The following is a 21654-nucleotide window of genomic DNA, read 5'->3' as shown; positions in this document are numbered from 1 at the left end:
TCTATATGCCAGATGCTGTGTCTTTTTTTGTTTGTTTGTTTGGTGTTGTTAAGATTTTATCTATTTATTTATTTATTCATTTGAGGTGGGGGAGGGGCAGAGGGAGACAGAGGATCTCAAGCAGATTCCACATTTCTGAGCGCAGTCTGACACGGGAGCCGATCCCACGACCCTGAGATCATGACCTGAGCTGAAATCAAGAGTCGGACCCTTAACCAACTGAGCTCCCCAGGCGCCCCAATACTGCACATTATTGTACTCTATCTACTGTAAGGTGTCTGCTTTCCTCAGCATGGAACCCCGATGCCCAGCAGAACATCCACTGGGTAAATATTTAATCATGATAATAGGAAAATTACCATTTACTGAGTGGTATTATGTGCCAGGTACTGTTCAAAATGCTTTATATCTCTTAACTCATGCAGTATTTGCTGGTTGAAAAATACGACGACAACCCTGTGAGGCTAGACTGTCTCGATTCTACCTCAGAGGAAGCCGAAATGCAGAGAAGGTAAAGAGATGCTCGAAGGGCAGACACGTAAGAAATGGACAGTGAGGCCGGGCTTTGAACCCAGGGAAATGCGGCTTCCCAGGAAGCAGAAGGGAAGGTCTGGATCTCAACTGAGATGTGGGTGCAAAGGGAAAAACCAAGTGGATTTTGAAGGAGGCACGTCTGTGGAAGAAGGAGCAAAGACTGGTGATTGCTGGTGGGGCTGGCTGCCAGCTGGCCTCCTCTTAGAGCAACCGTTTCAGACAGCAGCACAATCCCCAGGCAGTCCCCTAAGAAATGCTGACATCGAGTCCTCAAGAACCATACCCCTTTCCCACAGGAAGAGGTGGAAAGGAACCTTAGATTTCATCATGGCCGCTATGGGGCAGGGGTGTGGGGTGGGGGGTGGGGGGGTAGGGTTGCTGCCCCAGTGATCAACAGCTCCAATTTCTTGAGCGTCTCCAGTCAGATCCTCTCCCAGAGTCCTGGAGCCAGGGCAGTGTGGGCGTGGAGGGAGTGTAGCAGGTGGCTCCCAGCTCCACCTGAGGGGACTCAGAAGTGACACCCCAGCCCTGGACTCTGGGCGCACCCCAGCAGGGAAGAGCACGTCTCAAACCCCGCCAGTGGTTCAGAGGACACCCACCCACTTGGTCTCATTCTCAGGTGAGACCCCCGGGGTTGGCTTGCTGAGGGGCTACCTAGCTGTCTGCCCTCCTGGGCAAGCCTTCAGTGGACCTGACTTCTGAGGTGGGACAGGGGCCCCAACAGGGCAAGGCCTGGGAGCTCATGATATAGGGACACAAATGACCACACCTGCCATCATCACTCAGCTCCCGCCCCAGTCACTCCAGGACATCGCATTCTCTTCTTCACCTTGGATTCACTTTGACCCACACAACACATCTGCTTATCTCCCTGCTGCCTTGAAGCTCCCTTGGGCTGCTCCTCCCTGGACATCCGCCTGGAATGGAGCTGGGCACAGCGCAGGTGCTGCAGAGCTGCGGGTGAGCTGTGAATACGGCAGGCCTGGGTCACAGCCATGCCGCCGCCTCTGAGCCTCTGAGCCTCTGAGTACCCACCACCCCCGACCAGAGCCAGGCCAGCAGGAAGTCCTGGCTTGGATGTGGGTCTTTTTCGCCAAGCTGTTCCCGCCAATCTTGTCAATCTCGCAGCCTAGCCCTCTGTCAGGCCCTCTCTGTCTGGTACCTTCCTCCTGTGATTTTCTTTCTCAAGCTCCATGTGTCATGTCTGTCCTCTAACAGCGTGGTTGGGCTGTTCTGACCCTATCTGCATCCCAGGTTCAGACACCTGGTCAGGTTGTCGGTCCTTTTCCATGAAGCACATGGGTCCTGTGCAGAACGGGGGCGGGGGTGGGGGGACCTGGCCATATTCCAGGAGGTGTCATGCCCACCCCTCATCTCATACTCCATGCTATTTGGGAACCAGTCTATTTCTAGCCCACGGGGCCCCTCTGGAGGGTACCGTGACCTGATCGTTCTGTTCTCTCTTGGCCAGAACATCCCTACCCAGGAACCCAGTGGTCAATAAGCTGGGCAAAGAGAAGGCACATTTCCTAAGCACCCACTATATGCCAAGCAGCCTGCTGGGCCCTTCCAAATGTAAGATCTCGGGATCCACTAACTCTTCCACAAACTTTTAGTGACCCCCCTAAATCAACCTCACTTTTTTTTTTTTTTACATTGTTGTGCACGATTTCCATTTCAGAGTTGAGGAGACTGAGGGTCTGAGAGGTGAAGGGACCTTTCTAGGGTTACATGTCTAGCAAATGATTCCATGTTCATCTCATCCTGCCACGTCCTAGCCCCAGCTGTGGCCTTAAGAGGCACGTTCAAGGGGCGCCTGGGTGGCTCAGTGGGTTGAGGCTTCTGCCTTCGGCTTGGGTCCTGATCTCAGGGTCCTGATCTCAGGGACCTGGGATCGAGCCCCGCGTCTGGCTCTCTGCTCAGCGGGGAGCCTGCTTCCCTCCTCTCTCTGCCTGCCTCTCTGCCTACTTGTGATTCCTCTCTGTCAAATAAATAAATAAATTCTTTAAAAAAAAAGAAAAAAGAGGCACGTTCAAGGAAAACGGCATGAATCACAACATTCCACTCACCTAAACAAAGGGTGCAAACTCAAGTGCCTCCTGGACCCAAACAGATCGTTTAAATGAATTTGTGAAGCAGTACAGGGGTAAGACGACAGGGAGAGGTAAAGACTGTGGATAACTGGAGAAGCCACACCCCAACTAAAGGCAGTAGGTGTGACTCATCTCCAACAAAATGTTACCACATGGGGCTACAGGTCAGTTTGGCCAGATCTGATTCTTCAAGAAAATCTGGAAATTGGAAACTTTTATGTGAAATTTACAAACAAAGCATTTCCACTTGCTGGCTGTTATCAGGAAGACAATTTGGCCCTGTGAACTAGAAGATGCTCCACAATCTTGGAAAGGATCCCGTGTCTACAGACCAGCTGTTTTGAGTTTTGCACTCTTCGAGTCCTCCAGATAGCCCTCTGCCAAAAGGCATGCCACACTTGAAGAAAAACACATAGTTAAAGAAAAAAAAACAGGAAGAAGAAGACGACACATGGTTGTAACACAGGACCACTTGAAGGTCTGAGCTCATCACCTGCCAACAACAGAACCCAATTCTGGGTAACTTAGGCAGGTAAGAACTTGTTGGAAGGACATCTGGAAGCTTAGGGAAATAGAAGCAGGAAATTGGCAGAAACCTAGGGGAGGTAGATGGCTGGGACCACACCTAATAGCCTGCAACCACCACTGAGCGCTAGAGGCCAGATGAAATCCACATCATCTCTCCTCATAGGCAACCCTCAGCCTGTGCTTCCAGAGGTTCCAGCCAAATGGTCCAGTTTGGTGAAAACAAATATTTGATACTTTCATTCCATACAAAATCTGATATTTGATCCAGAAGGTGGACCACCCCCTGCCCCCAGCCCCTGTCCCAAACACAGGTACAAGGTTCTGATTCTGAGAACACACACACACACACACATACACACACACTGTCTGACTCATATCTAAGCTGGAAGGGCTCTTGAAGAGCCTCTGGTCTTTCATTTTCAGAATGGAGAAACTGAGGCACCAAGCAAGACAGTGACTTGCTCAAGGCCACACACAGAGGGGCACCCGGGGGGCCTCAGTTGATTAAGCATCTGTCTTTGACTCATGTGATCCCGGGACCCGGGGATCAAACCCTGCATTAGGCTCCCTGCTCAGCAGAGAGTCTGCTTCTCCCTCTCCTTCTGCCTGCTGCTCCCCCCGCTTATACTCTCTCTCTGTCAAATAAATAAAATCTTAAAACAAAAACAACAGAACAAAAAACATAGCTTCTGGAGTGATCATATTATAGCTCATAAATTAGGGAGTGAATTCGCAGATAATGTTTATTTTGTGATTAAGTTTTATAACATATTTCAGGGTTTTGCTCCAAAGTTACCTCCTCAATGAGGTTTTATAGGTAGACTACTCAAAATTATATCCACTCTGTGCTCCCTTGCTTCTTTCCTGCTTTATATTTTTTCCACCTGAGAGATGAAAAGTGTCATTTTTGTGTGTGTGTGTGTGTGTGTGTGTCTTCTCTTTCTGTAAGGTACAAAAGCAGCATCTGGGTCTGTTTTAGTCCCCACTATATCCCCAGCAACCATAACAGGGCCTGGTACCCAGGAGGCCCTCCATAAATGTTTTTGGAATGAATATGTTATATGGTATATATATATATATATTATCTCATAAAATGGATTTGAAAATTTAAAAGCCATACTTAACAATTATTGGGCATTGCTCTGTGCCAAGTCCTGGGCTGAACACTTCATGTGCCATAATATCTCACTGAGGTAAAGACACTGAGGTTCAGGGAGCATGTCATTTGCCCAAGGTCAGAGCTAGGAGGTGGCAGGAGCGGAATGTGAACTTAGGGGAGAAAAGAGGTTGGAACGATTTGGGAGGTGAACTGGGGACAATGCTGGGCTCGGGGAGCAGAGGCACACAGGTGAGGTGTTGGAGGAAAAACCCTCCTCTAAGGCAGGGCCCTGTTGTTTAAGAGCTGGGCTTGGCCGGCTGGGGTCAGGTTTTTACCTGGGGCCTCTGAAGCCACGCGGAGAGGGAGGCTGGTGGACTCTGACAGTTGTCAGTGTAGCATCAAGCTTGTGACCATGCGCTCAGATTACAATGAGCTGAGAAATGCTGGGAAGGCAGGCAGCTCAGAGCCTTAGAGACTCATCTCCCCAGTCCATCCAGGGGCCCAGGAGGGCTAGCTCATTGCAGAGGGACAGGAAGCCAAGAAGCCATGCAGCGGAGGCGAGCTGGCCACGCCTGCTATGGGCTGCTTTCCTCCCACGATTACAAGGGGATCATGGACTCCCACAGAGCTACTCTCTGCCCCACTCTGTCCCCTGAAGGGACCCATCTTCGAAACACATCCCAGGGCTGCTGGGTGGCTCTGTCGTTTAAGTGTCTGCCTTCGACTCAGGTCATGGTCCCAGTTCCTGGGATCTAGTCCTGCATCTGGCTTCTCGCTCAGCAGGGAGTCTGTTTCTCCCTCTGCCTGATGCTCCCCCTGCTTGTGTGCTCTGTCAAATAAATGGATAAAGTCTTTTAAAAAAATTTACCTTTTTAAAGTGGATTTCAGTATGGTCACCAACTTGTGCCATATCACCACAATCTAATTTTCAAAATTATTCTTGTCACGCCAAAAAGAACCCGTCATCCATTAGCAGTGAGCCCCCTGACCAGTTCCTCCCTGCCCCAGCCCTGGTTAACCTCTCATCTAAGCTCCGCCCATTCTCGATATTTCATGAACATGCAGTACGTGGTCTTTTCGTGTCTGGCTTCTCTCACTTAGTATAACGTTTTCAAGGTTCATTCATGTCTTAGCATGTATCAGTACTTCATTGTTTTCCTTTTTAAAAAAAATTATTTATTTATTTATTTATTTTATAAGATTTTTTATTTATTTTATTTGACAGAGAGGGAGATCACAAGTAGGCAGAGAGGCAGGCAGAGAGAGAGAGGGGGAAGCGGGCTCCCTGCTGAGCAGAGAGCCCGATGCAGGGCTCTATCCCAGGACCCTGAGATCATGACCTGAGCCGAAGGCAGAGGCTTAACCCACTGAGCCACCCAGGCGCCCCCCAAATTTTATTTATTTGAGAGCCTGTGCATAAGAGGGGTGGGGGAGGGGCAGAGGGAGAAGCAGGTTCCCTGCTCAGCAGGGAGTCCCAGGTGGGACTCGATCCCAGGACTCTGAGATCACGACCTGAGCCAAAGGCAGATGCTTCACTGACTGAGCCACCCAGGTGCCCCAGTACTTCATTGTTTTCAATGGCCAAATATGCCATGATATGGTGAGACCACAATTTCTTTATCCATTCACCAGGGGATGGACGTTTGTGTTATTCCCAGTTTGGGGTCATTATGAACAATGCTACAATACACGTTTGTATAGTTTTTGTGTGGACACCATTACATTTTTAAATGAATGAATGAATTTATTTATTAGAGAGTGAGGGGTGGGGCAGAGGGAGAGGGGGAGAGAGAGACTCCAGAGCAGGCTCCGGAGAGCTCTCCCATGCAGAGCCCGATCTTACCACCCTGAGACCATGACCTGAACTGAAATCAAGAGTTAGACGCTTAACCGACTGAGCCCCCCGGCGCCCGGACACCATTACTTCTTGCCTGAACCAGACCAGTAACCTCATCAGAGTCCATGCTTCTGCCCTTGGCTCCCAAGGGTCTGTTCTCACTGTAGCCAGAGGCCCCTTTGAAAACGGGAGTCAGGTCGTGCCATTCCTTCACTTTAAACCTCCAGTGGGTCCCCCAATCCCGAAGACAAAGCTGAAGACCCAGTGGGCTCTCTACCCCACCTCCAGCCCAGCAGCCCCCTTGGTCAACCACAGTTGTCTGTCCTTCCCCTTCACTGCCTGTGTCTCAGTTCCTCACATGAGCTACGCTCCCTCCCAACCCCAAGCCTCTGCAAGTGCCGGCCCTTTGCTGGGAGCCTTCTTCCCTCTCCTTCCTCCCTCTGGTCTGCAAACTCCTCACTATCCCTCAGATCTCCAGGGAGAATCATTCATATTTGCAGAGAAGCCTTCTGTAACCTTACCATGAACAGGTGGGGTGAGGGGGTTTAGAAAGGAAGACTGAGGGGGTTGTCTTGAAACTGCGTTTTGGGAGCTGTAGAAGACACTCTTGGTATCCTGTCTAGATCCTTTTTCCCCAGCATCTACTGTTGAACCTCCAGGAGTGTTGCACATTCTTTCTCCAGAGAACTGCCTTCATCTAAGGTGTCCTGCCTTGGTAGAAGGTTCTGACAGCTTCTAGTGCCCCCCCCCCCCAGCAGCGTGTAGATAATGGCAGATAGAAAGACACAGAAGACTGGTCCTCTTGTCTCAGTGAGGGGCAAACCTACGGGGCAACTAACACTCCAGACCACCTCCCTCTCTGCCCCAGCTACAAGGCTAGACTTTATCTTGCCCCTCCCCTGCCCTAGCCTGCTTTGTTCAGTCTTTCACTGGGTCTCAGTGCACGGGAGTCAGACTAAGCCTAAGATAATCACATTTCACCTGAGTTTGAAAAATTATCCATGTCAATATCAGATACGTCCCCTCCCTGCTTCTGCTGATGGAGATGATGGGGAAGAAGGCGATGCCCTTCCCCAACTCCCCTTTGGCACTGACCCTGTAACTGGACACCCCATCTGCACTCCCTAAGCTCTACCCTTTGTGCCCTTACATCCTTCACTTGTTTGTGGACTGTCAATGGTCTCTGCCTCGCCTGATCTTAAGTTCTCCAAGGGCACAAGCCGCATCTGTCTCAGCCTCCACCTTATCCTCGTTATCCACCAGGCACCCTGGGATAGTCTAAACAAATATTTGGTAAAGGGTGTTCCTTGCTGCAGCGTTTATGATACCAAGTGATGGGAAACAACCCAAATACCCAGGAAAGGGGAATACCTATTTTTTCGGTGGTCGGCTGGACTTGCTTACCTAGACCGCTTCTTCCTCGCTCGATTTCATAGATTCACATACAGCCAGTAGTTCGGGACCTGGCTTGCTTGCCTGCATGCTTCCTTTTAAAGACTTTATTTATTTGACAGACAGAGCAAGAGCTCACAAGCAGGGGAGCAGCAGGAGGAGAGGGAGAAGCAGGATCCCTGCTGAGCAGGGAGCCCGACTTGGGGCTCGATCCCAGGATCCCACTAGGATCACGACCCGAGCTAAAGGCAGATGGTTAACCGACTGAGCCACTGGGGCGCCCCTGGACCGCCTTTCTTCATGCCTTACACCGAGGTCACAGAAGTCAGAGAAATCTCAAGGCGCCTTCCAGTCATCAGCCACCTACTAGGAAGCCAGCAAAGGGCAGAAGGCAGGGCATGGTGGGACTTATTTAGCTACCAAATTTGGCTTTCCAAAGCCTATATACATACATATGAACACCATGACCTAGAAATTCCATCACTAAGAATTTATCCTAAAGGAACAATCGAGGATTACACATCAAGGTCTAGTAGAAGCATAGTCACTGAAGGATTACTTAGGACAGTGAGGGGGGAAATGGCAGCACCTATCACTGGTGGAGAGCTGGTAAGTGAATTAGGCTGCATTCACACTAAACCCTGCGTGCATTCTTTACACAGTTTCTAAGAAGTTGTTTGAAGACAGAAACTAGCAAACGAGAGAGAGATGCCAAGTATCAGGCAGAGCTTGATTCAAATTCTTATTGTACTCTTTGAGAAGCGTGACCCGAATTTACTTAATCAGCGTCCCTGGACCTCTGTTTCCTCATCCAAACTAGGAGTACACTATCCGTCACCTCGCATGAATCAGCATTGGCTCACCACCAAACAAAGCACTACACAACATCACTGGCGTAACCCCACAAAGGTTTATTTCTCTCTCGTGCTAGGTCTGATGCAGAGGCACACAGCCTTCTGCTGACCCACAGACTCAGGATCAGGTTCCTTCCCATCATAAGGCTCCTACCATCTTAAACTCCTTTGTTCCCTTTCCCACTGGACAGGAAAGAGAACGTGAAAGACTGGATGGGTTCCTTCCTGGCCAGGCGTGGGGAGAGTACATCCCTCCGTCAACACCCTATTGGCAGCACAAGGCAACGGTCCTCCCTAGATGCAAGGGCGCTTGGGAATGTGGTCTAGTCAGTGCCTGGGAAGGGGAAATGGGTTCAGTGAACTCTTGGCTTTGTTTCTGATCCACGCCTCCTGGGGACTCCTCTGAATGAATGAAGTGGCACATAGTAGGGACTCAAATATGCCAGGCTTTTTCTCATTCCCTTTCCTTTATGACTGATTCTAGGTGTGACTGCCCTGCCTCCTGAAAAGTTTTATGTAAATTGAGGCAAGATGTTTATGCTTTGGGGTAGGAAGCAGAAGAGGGTGGGGTAAACTGGGGGGCAGGGGGTCCACTTAGAGGAGCCCTAGAGAAGTCATCCCCTCCACCTGCATCCCACTCAGTTTACTCTCCAAAAAAAAAAATGAGTCCCACGATGTTTCTCTTTCTCCGCCTCCCCGCCGCCGGTGAAGTCTAGCCCCAGCTCTTCTCTCCAGCCTCCACACCTTTTGTGGCTTTCTTCTTCCTGCCCACGCTTCTTTAATTTCTAGAATGTGTCTTGTTCCACATCGCTTTCCATGCCACAACAAGGCCCGCCCAGCATGTCCTCAGGAAAGTCCCTCTCTCCAACTCCCCGGTCTAGACAAGGGGCCACTGCTATATCCTTATGGAACTCTCTCGGCTTCTCCTCCACGGTGATGCCTCCATCGGGTGATGAGCCCTCCGTCGGGCTCCCTGCTCAGTGGGGAGCCTGCTTCTCCCTTTCCTTCTCTCTCACTATCTCTGTCCCTCCCAAATAAATAAATAAGTAATCTTAAAAAAAGGGGGGGGCCTACCTGCAAGCCTAGAAAAGAGCCCACAGAAAGAAATCTACCTATGTAGGGGCACCTGGCTGGCTCAGGCGGTAGAGTGTGCGACTCTTGATCTTGGGGTTGTGAGTTTGAGTCCCACATTGGGTGTAGAGATTACTTAAACATAAAATCTGGGGGGAAAAAAAGAAAAAAAGGAGGGGTGCCTGGGTCGCTCAATTGGTCAAGCGTCTGCCTCAGCTCAGGTCATGGTCCTAGAGCCCTGGGATTGAGCATCGGGCTCCCTGCTCAGCGGGGAGCCTGCTTCTCCCTCTGCCTCTGCTGGTTTCCTCGCCACCTGCTTGTGCACTCTCTCTCTCAAATTAAAAAAAAAGAAGAAGAGGGGTGCGTGGGTGGCTCAGTGGGTTAAAGCCTCTGCCTTCAGCTTAGGTCATGATCTCAGGGTCCTGGGATCAAGCCCCACATCGGGCTCTCTGTTCAGCGGGGAACCTGCTTCCCCTTCCCTCTCTGCCTGCTTCTCTGCCTACTTGTGATCTCTGTCAAATAAATAAATAAAACCTAAAAAAAAAAAAAAGAAAAGAAAAAGAAGAAAGAAGGAAACTTACCTCGCTGGCACCTTGATCTTGGACTATCAGCCTCCAAAATTGAGAAATAACATTTCTGTTGCTTAAGCCACTCAGGGCAGCTCGGGTGGACCAAGACATCACAGAACCCATCTGAATTGTTGTTCTTTCAGGACTAATTGTTAATACCTGCAAAGCACTTAAAACTGTGCCTGGCATCCAGTTAGTCCCATTAACTGTTAAGCTGGTCACATATCAGATGTATAAGAATTTGTGGAGTGAATAAATGGATCCATTTTACAAGTTTGAGTTCTTACGCAATGGTCTCCTTGAAATGAACTTAACTGAAGTGAAAATAGCCTTCACACATTTGAAGGACTCCCTTAACTGCATTTTTATCCCAGGATATCCAGACACAGACGAACTCCTTAAAAAGAAAATTCATAAGCAAAGAAATGGAGTTGAAAGAGGTGGTTCACATCTCCAACTTTTTTTTCCTAGAATGCCCACCAGAGGGCCCCCTGTTGTCTTTCTCCTTCCAAACCAAGGTTGGCCCCGGGGAAGTGACTGCTCTGGGGATAAAGAAGAGAAAGCTGAGTTTTCTCCATGGGTTTACTCCACGGGGGTAAAGAAAGCTCATACAATCGTAGGTGTAGCAAAAACCGAGGCGGGGTTGAAAAGAAGCAAGGTGGAATCTTGGTTTCGCTGACCCTGGGATAGTGAACCTCTGAACCTTAGTCTCCTCCTTTAGAAAGCCGAGATAATCCTACCTAGCACGCAGAATTGTAGGGAGGACCAAGTAAAAGCCTTTTGTGAAAATGTTAGCGGTTACTATGGAATCACTAAGTTGCAAGGACCTCTTTTACACACAGTTATCCTGCTAAAGTGATAGTGCGGGGGTCCCTGCACCCCACTCCTGGAGACCTGCCCCACTTAGTCAACCAATATCTATTTTTCTGCACTAATTTGAATGCATTCAGACCAGATGTAAATTCTTCTTGCCATCTTCTCTGCCATTGCCTATCGTAAATGTTTATCTTACCTTGTTTACCAACCTGGCCCCTAACAGGCTCTTTTGGGTTTGCAACATCTGATCTAAATAGAAAGTTCTGGGGTGCCTGGGTGGCTCAGTGGGTTAAGCCCCTGCCTTCGGCTCAGGTCATGATCTCAGGGTCCTCAGATAGAGCCGGGTATCCCCGTGTCCGGCTCTCTGCTCAGCAGGGAGCCTGCTTCCCCCCGCCCCCCGCCTGCCTCTCTGCCTCCTTGTGATCTCTCTCTGTCAGATAAATAAATACAATCTTTAAAATTAAATAAATAAATAAATAAATAAATAAATAGAAAGTTCTGTGCCCATCAGGTGATGCCTGGAATACAGCATTATTAATCCCAATCACTGCTATTTACTGAGGCAGGCCCCAAGCTGTATGCATGATATACAGAAGCCAAATATAGCCAGAACTTCTGGATGCCTAGTCTCTGCGTGGTGACTGACTTAGCAGAAAAAATGTAATTGGAAGCAATTCAAATCTTCTCCCAAACCCTTGAAAAAATGTAAAGGGGTGAGTAGATTGAAAAGAGCTTCGTCGCGGTGTAATGGACTGACCGCAAACTTGCCCGTCTCAGGTGTATAATTTGATAAGCGTTGGCAATAAGGGCACATCTGTGAAACCATCATCGGCATCACGATAATGAACGCACCTAGAACCCTTGTAAGTTTCCTTGTGCGCTTTGTAATCCCCCCACCTTCCCTGGCCTGGCTGCCCTGCAGACCCCAGGAACCACCAGTCTGCTTTCCATCACTGGAGATTACTTCCACGGAACTGAACTCGTACCTTACGTTCCCAGTCTCGCCTGGCTTCTTTTTCACTCAGCACCATTACTGTGAGATTCATTCGCGTAGTGGTGCGTGAATGAATCTTTGGCTCTGTTGTCGCTCAGTTTCTCTTTGATCGTACGGAGAGGACACGCTTTGTTGATCCGTCTCCTGGCTGACCGTCATTTGGTCTGCCTCCGGCTTTTGGCTACTGTGGATAAAGCTGCTGTGAACTCGCGTGGCACACGGTTACTCATGGGCAGATGTTTGCATTTGTCCTTGGTCAACACCGAGAAGTCGAATGGCTGGATCTTATGTTAATTGTATATTTAACTTTTTAAGAAACGGCAAGCTCTTTTCCAAAGTGGTTATACCACTTGACAGTTCTAACAGTCGCGCCAGGAAGTTCCAGCGGCTCTGTTAGGTCCGTTATTAAACGAAATGAGACTGAGACAAAGTGAAAGTTATTTAAAGCTTTATTTCATGATAAGTATTAGAAGTTAGACTGATTGGTCAGGGGAATGAGACTGAGACAAGGTGGAAGTTATGCAAAGCTCTATTCTATGCTAAGCATTAGAAGTCAGACTGACCAAAGAGAGCGACCACCCCCAGCTTACAGGCTCAAGAATTGACTGACTGACCGTTCAGGGCCGCCTCCAAAGAGGGCGACCCCTCCCCATCTTACAGACTACCTTTTATAGAGCAAAAGTCTGGCCACACATAGGTGGCCAGTGAGATTGTAGTCATGTTGGGTCACACGCAGGTGGCCAATTGAATTACAATTTACCCTATAGTAGCTGTTTGACCCAACCTATTACTCTGGTCAGAATTGGTGCTCAAGGTTGGCGCCCAAATGGCGGGGTTTACATTCTTTGGTGGTTAGGGAAAAAGTATGTGTGTTTCTTACTGATTGGATGTCTCCACCTGGCCCGACTCGTCCTTGTATTCTGGGCTCTGTTATCAGAAACTGGCCGACCTGGCCTTGTATTCTGGGCTCTGTTATTAGGAACTAGCTGACCATATTTTACTGGTTTCCCAGACTTGCTTCTAAGTAAGTTTCTCTGGGGGGGCGGGGGGCAAGGTCAGTTTAAGTTTTACTGCACAAACAACAAAATGGCTTTTAACCAAGATGGAGTCTCTCTGGCTAAATAGGTCCTTACAGCTCCAGATCCTCACCCGCAGTCTGTGGGGCTTTTTTTTAGCCATGCAAATAGGTGTGGTTTGGGGGCGCCTGGATGGCTCACATGGTTAAGCATCTGGCTCTTCATTTTGGCTTGGGTCATGATCTCAGGGTCGTGAGATCGAGCCCTGCATTGGGCTCCACGCTCCATGCCTCTCCCTCTGCTCCGTCCCCCAAAATAAATAAAATCTTGAAAAAAAAAAGTATGGTCTGGGAGTAAGCACATTTTCTATGCTGAGTAAGACTTCTTTAAACACAATTTCTCCCCTCACAGAGGTCTCCCTGGAGGAGGCAGTCCCTTAGACATAGACTCAGATCTCAAACTTCCTGACCACTTTTCCCCCAAGATGTAAACCAGTTGCTGGGATCCTGCATCATAAAGGACAGGTATGGAGCTTAGCTGGCAAGGATTGTCTTCCATTATAAGGTGGGGAGGGTGGGGCACCGGGCTGACTCAGTCAGAGGAGCGTGTAACTCTTAATCTCAGGGTTCCGAGTTGTGAGTTTGAGCCCCACGTTGCGTGTAGGGATTACGAAAGAAGGAAGGAAAGAAGGAAGGAAAGAAAGAGGGGAAGGAGAGAGGATGAATAAGCACACCTAGATAATAAAAAATTAGCTCAGGGCACCGGGTGCCTGGGTCAGTTAAGTGCCTGCCTTCAGCTCAGCTCATCATCTCAGGTTCACAGGATCGAGACCCACATCAGGCTCCTTGCTCTGCAGGAGAACCTGCTTTTCCTTCTCCCTCTGATTCTCCCTGCCACACCCCGCCAGACTTGTGCTCTCACCATCTCTCTCTCAAATAAATAAATAAATAAATAAATAAATAAAATCTTTAAATAATAATAATAATAATAATAAATTTAGCTCATCTAATCCTCACATAAACCACCAAAGATTGTAAAGATCTTTAATCAAATTGTAGTGAGAAGGAAACAGGCTCAGAGAGAAAATGACTTGTCCCAGATCCCACAGCCAGACTGAGGATTTGAATCCAGGCCCACCTGGTTCAAAAGCTTGTCTGCTTGGGGCACCTGGGTGGCTCAGTGGGTTAAAGCCTCTGCCTTTGGCTCGGGTCATGATCTCAGGGTCCTGGCATCGAGCCCCACATCGGGCTTTCTGCTCAGCGGGGAGCCTGCTTCCCCCTCTCTCTCTACCTGCCTCTCTGCCTACCTGTGATCTCTCTCTGTCAAATAAATAAATAAAATCTTTTAAAAAAACAAAACAAACAAACAAAAAAAACTTGTCTGCTCTTCTGTTCTGCAGACCCTACTGTTCCAGACGCCACAATCACAGAAGATCCCCACCAGGCTCTAGTGGTAAGACAAGTGAGGAAAAAAAAATTAGGACCATCTAGCCAGGAAGAGAGAACTAGCAATGGTGGCATGAAAATAGCCTTCAGACATTTGAAGGACTGTATGTGACCCCCCAACACATCATTTCTCAACCTTCCCTTCCTCGAGACGATAAAAATCATTTTCAGTATTAATCATTTGGTAACCAATAAAGATTATTATTTTCTTGAGTCATGGTTTCATTTCATTTCATTTCATTTATTTTTTTAAAGATTTTTATTTATTTATTTGAGAGAGAGAGAGAAAGTGAGAGCAAGCACCAGAGCAGGGGAGGGGGCAGAGGGAGAGGCTCAGCAGACAGGCCACTGAGCTCAGACCGGACCCCAGGGGGCCCCATTCCAGGACTCCCCCCCCGCCCCGCCCCGGACCAAGATCATGACCTGAGCCAAAATCAGATGCTTAATTGACTGAGACACCCAGGCACCCCCATTCTTTCCTTTTAAAACAATTAACGGTTAAGAAGTAGGAATACATTTCAATTTTAAACTTATTAGTGAATTCAGTAAAAATATCATGCAGGAACTAAAATTAGCACTGACCAAACAGAAGTATTACATCTTGCTGTTCACACTGTGTTTCACCTTTTTAAATTTTATTACTCCCAAGTGGCCTTCTAAAATGACCAAATTAGAGGTAGGCTAAGTTCTATTTCTTCATCTTTTTAATCACTGTACTATCTCTGTGTTGTTTTGTTTTTAAATCTACTGTTTATTATTTTTTTAAAGATTTTATTTATTTACTTGAGAGAGAGAGTGAGGGAGAGAGCATGAGAGGGGAGAAGGTCAGAGGGAGAAGCAGACTCCCCATGGTGCTGGGAACCTGAAGCAGGACTTGATCCCAGGACTCCAGGATCATGACCTGAGTCAAAGGCAGTCGCTTAACGAACTGAGCCCACCAGGCACCCAAAATCTACTGTTTGAAGGAGGAACACATAGTGCCATTGGGGGTGTGACCACCCCCACTGATTTTATATCGTTAAAAACTTACTCTTAAAAGATAGCTGAGACCAGCTGCCCAGGGACCAGCCATATCACTGGGAATTCTCCGAATTAACTTCCCTATAAGTAGACTACAATGATTACTAAAAACAAAACAAAAACACCCAAAGATATTATAAAGTACCAGTTTTACATTCATATTACTTGTGTTCTATTTTAATTTAATTATATACTTATTATAGTCATTTATATTACTAAAACCCAACAGTACAGGAGTTCTTTTAGAACTTAAACCAACTGGGGATGGAGGGGGAGAGTATTTTGTAACTGACATTGGTGAGAAGCCTTATTACATTTTGATAAAACTAACTTTTAGCTGGTTTTACCACTAGGTTAAAATTCTCTACGTGAAATGTTCATTCCCCTTTGTTGCTAGCTAGCTATCGGAAGCTAGCTTTTCCCAACACTCTGCCGTTGACTGGTACATCATCACTGGTCATGTGGACGGGAGACTGACCATCTCCCATGGCATTGAGGGTAGGACCCAGATGGGTAGCTGTGTATAGCTGTGTAGCCTTGACTTTTCTGAGCCTCAATTTCATCATGGCTACAATGGAAATTTTGTAACATCTCTTAAAGGACCACTGTGAGATCCAATGATGATGGATGTGTAGGCGCTTGTTCTGTCCAGTGGGTAGATCCCGTTCCCTTGGGGGTCGTAGAAGAGACCTCAGTCTTACAGTCTCCTTGCTGCAGATGGGGACTCCTGGGCCCACATCGTCCCTGTCATCTCATTATCCACAGCGGGATTTGCAGTGCCCACTGGGGAGGGCATTTTTTCCCTCACGGCCCTCCTGCCAACTTACCTACCTTTCTCCAACGTCACCCTCACTCCTGGACCTTGAAGGTGGTTTATGAAGACCTTTACTTAAGGCAGTGGTTCTCCATCAGGACATCAGAAGCCCCCACAGGGCTTAGGAAACACTGGCTCCCTGGGTCTGCTGGAAGATTTGCATTTTTTTTTTTTTTCCAGAGAGAGAGAGCACAAGCAGGAGAGAGGGAGAAGCAGACTCCCCACTGAGCAGGGAGCCTGACGTGGGGTTCCATCCCAGGATCCTGGGATCATGACCTAAGCCTAAGGCAGATGCTTAACTGACTGAACCACCAGGTGCCCTCGGGTTTTCCTTTCTAACATGTTCTCAGGGGAAGCAGATGTTGCTGGTCCTGGGACTGCACTTCCGAGAGAATCACCAGCAGACTAAATCAAGTGTGGTAATTCCTTCTTCTTTTGCCCATGGTTGATTCAGATCTGGCTAGACTACTGCACGTAAGCAGCTCCCTCCTCTGCTTCTTCCCCTAGGAAGCTAAGATGCCTCAGTGAGCGGTGGCAGCCACTTTGTGACCACGAGGGGAGTCACAACTCAGTGAAACTAATGCTATAGACTGCTGAGGAGGAAAATGAAAAGAACCCGGACTCCTAAAGATGCCACGGAGTTGTCCTTAACTGACTAGGGGAAGGCTGTGGGTGCATAAGGTTTCTAGGGAGAAGATGGGAGAATTTTAATCAAGGCTTAATAGCTTTCATTTTGTTTCCCTTGTTTTAAGAACTACACTTTTGATCAGTCTTGACTTTTTCTTTTTTTCCATTCCCCAACTCATTCCCAAAATTTAAAAAGGGAAAAGTGAGGGTGGCCTGGGGACCCCCCAATCTTGCAGTCGGTGTCTGAGGTGAGGTGAGGATGGTCTTGTGGAAGGTCATGTCCCTCTCCTCAAGTTTTGCCAACTCATTGCAGAAGGGTCTGGCCATCTGCCTAAAATAACACCATTTCCTTGCAGGTTGCAGTGGAGTGGGGGTGGGGGGGATATGAATTTCCACCACAGATACTAGGGAACAGTACTGTATTTATCTGAAATCCAACTACTCCTGACCCAAGGCTTCCGCGTGTTCAGGGAGGGTGGCATTCATGTTCGGTCATAACTCAGCTTCTTATTTTTAGTCTTGTACAAAGGTCATGGGACTCCTCTACAGGAAAACATGTTTGAGGGGGCCTTCTGGCCTTTCATCTATGCCCTCGGTCCAAGCCTGTGGAACCGCCCCCAAGGCTGGCAAGACCACCATTTCTGTGCCAGGCTTCAGTGCGGGTATCTTGCTTCGGATTGGCTGCTCCATAGTCAGGATCCAGCCTCCCTGGGTTTTGCCCACATCACCAATCCTCAGGAACCCCAAACCATGTCTCCAGTCTTGGGATAGCTTCATTTCCCAGGGGATGGGCACTGCTGCCACCTCCCCCTTTCGAGCTCCTTCCTCCACCAACCCTCCCAGAAGGTCGAATGTCATCTCCTTTCTACAGGCCCTTTAGAAACAGTGCTGGCCTCTCTTCTCTGTGGGTGGGTGTGACCCTGGAGTTGCGCAAAATGGCAGCCCTGTGATGTTCCATTCCTCTCTGCACCGCCTACTTCTCTCTCCTACCTTTGCATGCCTCATGCCCTTCCTTCCTCCTGCCACTCCAGCCATCACGCATCTCTATAAAAATGTCAGAGTCCCCACCGAAGCCCCTTTTTATAAATTGCTAAGTACACAGTTCCCAGAGTCTGCTGACTATCAAAAGCCTTTCTTCTCCAGAGTTTCTGCTGACTCGAAGAGGGGAACAGAGGACTTTGGTCTCACCATTTGTTGACTCCTCTGGGGGCAGGAGCGGGAGGCTGGGGTTGGCTGAACAGTGGGGGGTTTCCATGCCAGACAGCGGCTGGTCTCGTATCAGTGTATATGAAATCAAACATTATCTCCAGCCACCAAGATTAATTTCCTTCTGAAAACATTCCCCCCTATCTGCATGGGAAATTAATATTTCTCCAAGTCACAGCGTTTTGACTGAATTTCATGAGAACCAGTAACCCTGACCTTATTATGCTAAGGGAACATTAAAGGAATATTTCCCCTCCCTGCTTGGGATCACATTACAAAGACTTCTCACATGGGCAGCTCACAGTGAAGGGGCAAATGGCTTGTGTGTGTGTGTGTGTGTGTGTGTGTCCCTGGCTACGGAAGGGGCAGCGGTCAATCCTGTTTGACCACAGATACACTGTACTGGCGCATAGTAAGGGCCTAATGACTGGAGATGCTACGATTATTTGTAGCTAATTACACATCTAACAGACATTCTTCCCATTTTTCCTTAGCAACAGAATCTTGATCCTGTCTAGAATAAAGGTATTTCCTCATTTCTCTTGCAACTAGGGGTGGCCATGTGACTGCATTTTGTTCCATGAACGGTAGGTAGACATACTGTACAGGCCTCGAGGAGCCTGGGAAGCCTGCATCAGGTAAGCATCCCACTCTTGATTTCGGCTCATGTCCTGGTATCAGGGTCCTGGGATGGAGCCCTGCACGGGGGAGTCTGCTCATCTCTTACTCACGCTCTCTTGCTCTAATACTTAAATAAATCTTAAAAAAAAAAAAAAAAAAAGAAGACTCAGCTTTTAGCTCAGTTCTGACACTAACTACCCAGGCTTATTGCAGACCCCATAGGTTAAGGGCTTAGTCCCTTAAGACGGCCCCCATCTCAGATGCCACTCACAAGTATTGGGGTCCCAGGGTACCCACACTTCTGTCCGACTTGGCTTCACATCAGAAGCTCCCATGCATGACTCCATCCTCAGTTTCGAACATCTGTTATGATAGCTCCCAGGATTCAGGGACACACTTTACTATTACTGGTTTATTAAAAAGTATGTGATAAAGGATGCAAACAACCAGTCAGAGGAAGAGGTGCCTAGGGCGGGATTCGGAAGGGTCCCTACCACAGGAGGGGTGCCTGGGTGGCTCAGTGGGTTAAAGCCTCTGCCTTCGGTTCAGGTTATGATCCCAGAGTCCTGGAATTGAGCCTCAAATCAGGCTCTCTGCTCGCCAGGGAGCCTGCTTCCTCCTCTCTCTCTCTCTCTCTCTCTCTCTCTCTCTCTCTCTCTCGCCTGCTTCTCTGCCTACTTACTTGTGATCTCGCCAAGGAGCCTGCTTCCTCCTCTCTCTCTCTCTCTCGCCTGCTTCTCTGCCTACTTACTTGTGATCTCTGTCTGTCAAATAAATAAATAAAATCTTATTTAAAAAAATAAGAAAGGGTCCCTACCACAGGAGCTTCTGTCCCCGTGGAGCAGGGGGGCACGACTCTCCCAGCACAATCCTGAGTTCACCAACCGGCAAGCTCTCCCAACTCTCTCCTTTAGGATCTTAACGGAGGTTTTGTGACAGAGGCGGCATTGATTAAAATCACTGGCCATTGATTAACTCGGTCGGCAACCCCTCCTCCCTCCTTAGAGGTCAGGGGTGGGTGGGAGGGCCTGAACTTACTTTCTTTCTTTTTCTTTTTTTTTTTTTTTTTTAAAGATTTTATTTATTTATTTGCTGAGCAGAGACCCTAATGCAGAGGTGGATCCCAGAACCCTGGAATCATGACCTGAGTTGAAGGAAGACACTTAAACCCGAGGCCTGAAATTTCTAATCCTCTAATCTGGTCCTGGTTTTGTGGGTGGTGAGCCCCCACGGTGCCCCCCCACCAGCCATCAGCCACCTCATTAACATACAAAAAGACAATTTCATCCCTCCAGAGATTCCCAAGATCTTGGAAGGTCTTAAATCTAGAACAGGGACTAAGTTCAAATAGTGGAACAAAAGATGCCGCTATCACCCGTCATCCATTTTACAAGGGCTCAGGTGCTCTGTGCCAAGACCCAGGGACGAAGTCCAAATATATACTCCTTAGCTCATCAGTATCATGGAAACCTCCACTGTGTGGTGGTCAGGTCTGCCCTGCAGGGGTGCTCTTCTGTCCGCAGCCTGCCCCATGCCCAGGGAGTCAGTCTGGTGGTTGCCTTTGGTAAGTGGAGAGACCAGCAGGAGATAGGAGCGTGGTAGGGGTGGAGGCATTTACTACCTCCTACCTCCTGGCTTGGAGTCACGTGGTTCTGGCCCCTCGGGACAGCCCTCTCCAAAGCGCTGGAGGCCATTCCCACCGCTCACCAGTCCAAGCCCCTGCCCCGATACTCCATCCCTTGGGTTTTTCTACATCTGCTCCCACTTAGGTAAAGAGGCCCTTTATGGAAAGCCTCCCCCACACCATCTCATCTGAGAGTTCCTGCTGTATCCCACCAGGACCATGTAAAATGAAGTAGTGCAAAAGAGAAGCCTTCATTCCACTCTGTCCTCCGGTCTCTGGGTTCCCCTCCTCCTCCCAGAAACAACCAATGTTCCCAGGCTCATTTGTATCTACCCATCCAGAAACATGATCATATGGTTCCTGCTTGCCGATCTGTTTTGGATTGTCAATTATCTGTGAATCTCGAGGCCCACGGATGCCTGTGAGTGGACGTGACCCCAATGCTAGGCTCCGAGGACCCCCAGTTCAGCTTGATTTCCTTCTTGTCCCTTCATTTCCTCGAAAAGGCCCTGTCTCAGGGCCAGGGGTTGGGGGGCGGACACGACACTCGGGAAGCCATGCTTTCTGGAGTGGTTTATGTCCTAGACGGAGGCTGTCACTGATGGGCATTTGTCCCTCAATGTGACAGCTCCCTGGCCTCTGACTCCAGTTCTGACACTCCCTAGCTGGGACACCTGGGGCAAGCTGCTTAACCTCTCTTTGCCTATTTCCTCACCTGTGAAACAGGGATAATACCCTTTAGGATTATTGTGAGGGTTGAAGGAACCAAGAGAGTTAATATGAAGCTCCGCGCAGAGTATGTGTTCAAAACACCAGGTATTTTTATTTTTTCTTTAAAGATTTTATTTCTTTGACAGAGATCACAAGTAGGCAGAGAGGCAGGTGGAGGGGTGGGGTGGGGTGGGGTGGGGAGCAAGCTCCCCGCCGAGCAGAGAGCCCGATGTGGGACTCGATCCCAGTACCCTCGGATCATGACCTGAGCTGAAGGCAGAGGCTTTAACCCACTGAGCCACCCAGGCGCCCCAAAACACCAAGTATTTTTATATTAGGCTGAAAACTAACATTCCATCGATGTCTGCTTGCTGCAGAGACACAACAGCGGTGTATCTCACTGAAGGATCACAACCACCCGGTGAGGACAGCAAATGCTTCTGGGACTTGCCAGGCACGCGGGTCGTACGTAACAGAGCTGGCAAGTTCAGTCTGTGGGCAGCAGCACAGCCTCGCGCTGGGACTGACCCATTAAGTCCAGGCTAACATATTTATCTGTTCTCTTTGATTCCTGGTCCTTGTATTATAGGAAGTATCCCTGGGCTCTGGCTTTTGCTTCTTAATGCACGGATGCCACATCAAACACATCCAAGGAGCTGTGTGAGATCCTTTCTGCGATTTGCTTGATCCTGAGAAAACTGCTCAAGGTCTTGTTCAAAGAAGAGATTCTCTGTCAATTTCTGCCAGTCTGATTCCGGAACAATGGGGGCGGGGCCTTGGAAT

This window comes from Lontra canadensis, unplaced genomic scaffold (genome assembly GCF_010015895.1).
Source record: "Lontra canadensis isolate GAN:19392208 unplaced genomic scaffold, GSC_riverotter_1.0 scaffold58, whole genome shotgun sequence".
NCBI classification, from domain to species: Eukaryota; Metazoa; Chordata; class Mammalia; order Carnivora; family Mustelidae; genus Lontra; species Lontra canadensis.
The sequence above is the reverse complement of the archived record's forward strand: the minus strand, read 5'-3'. Positions refer to the sequence as shown.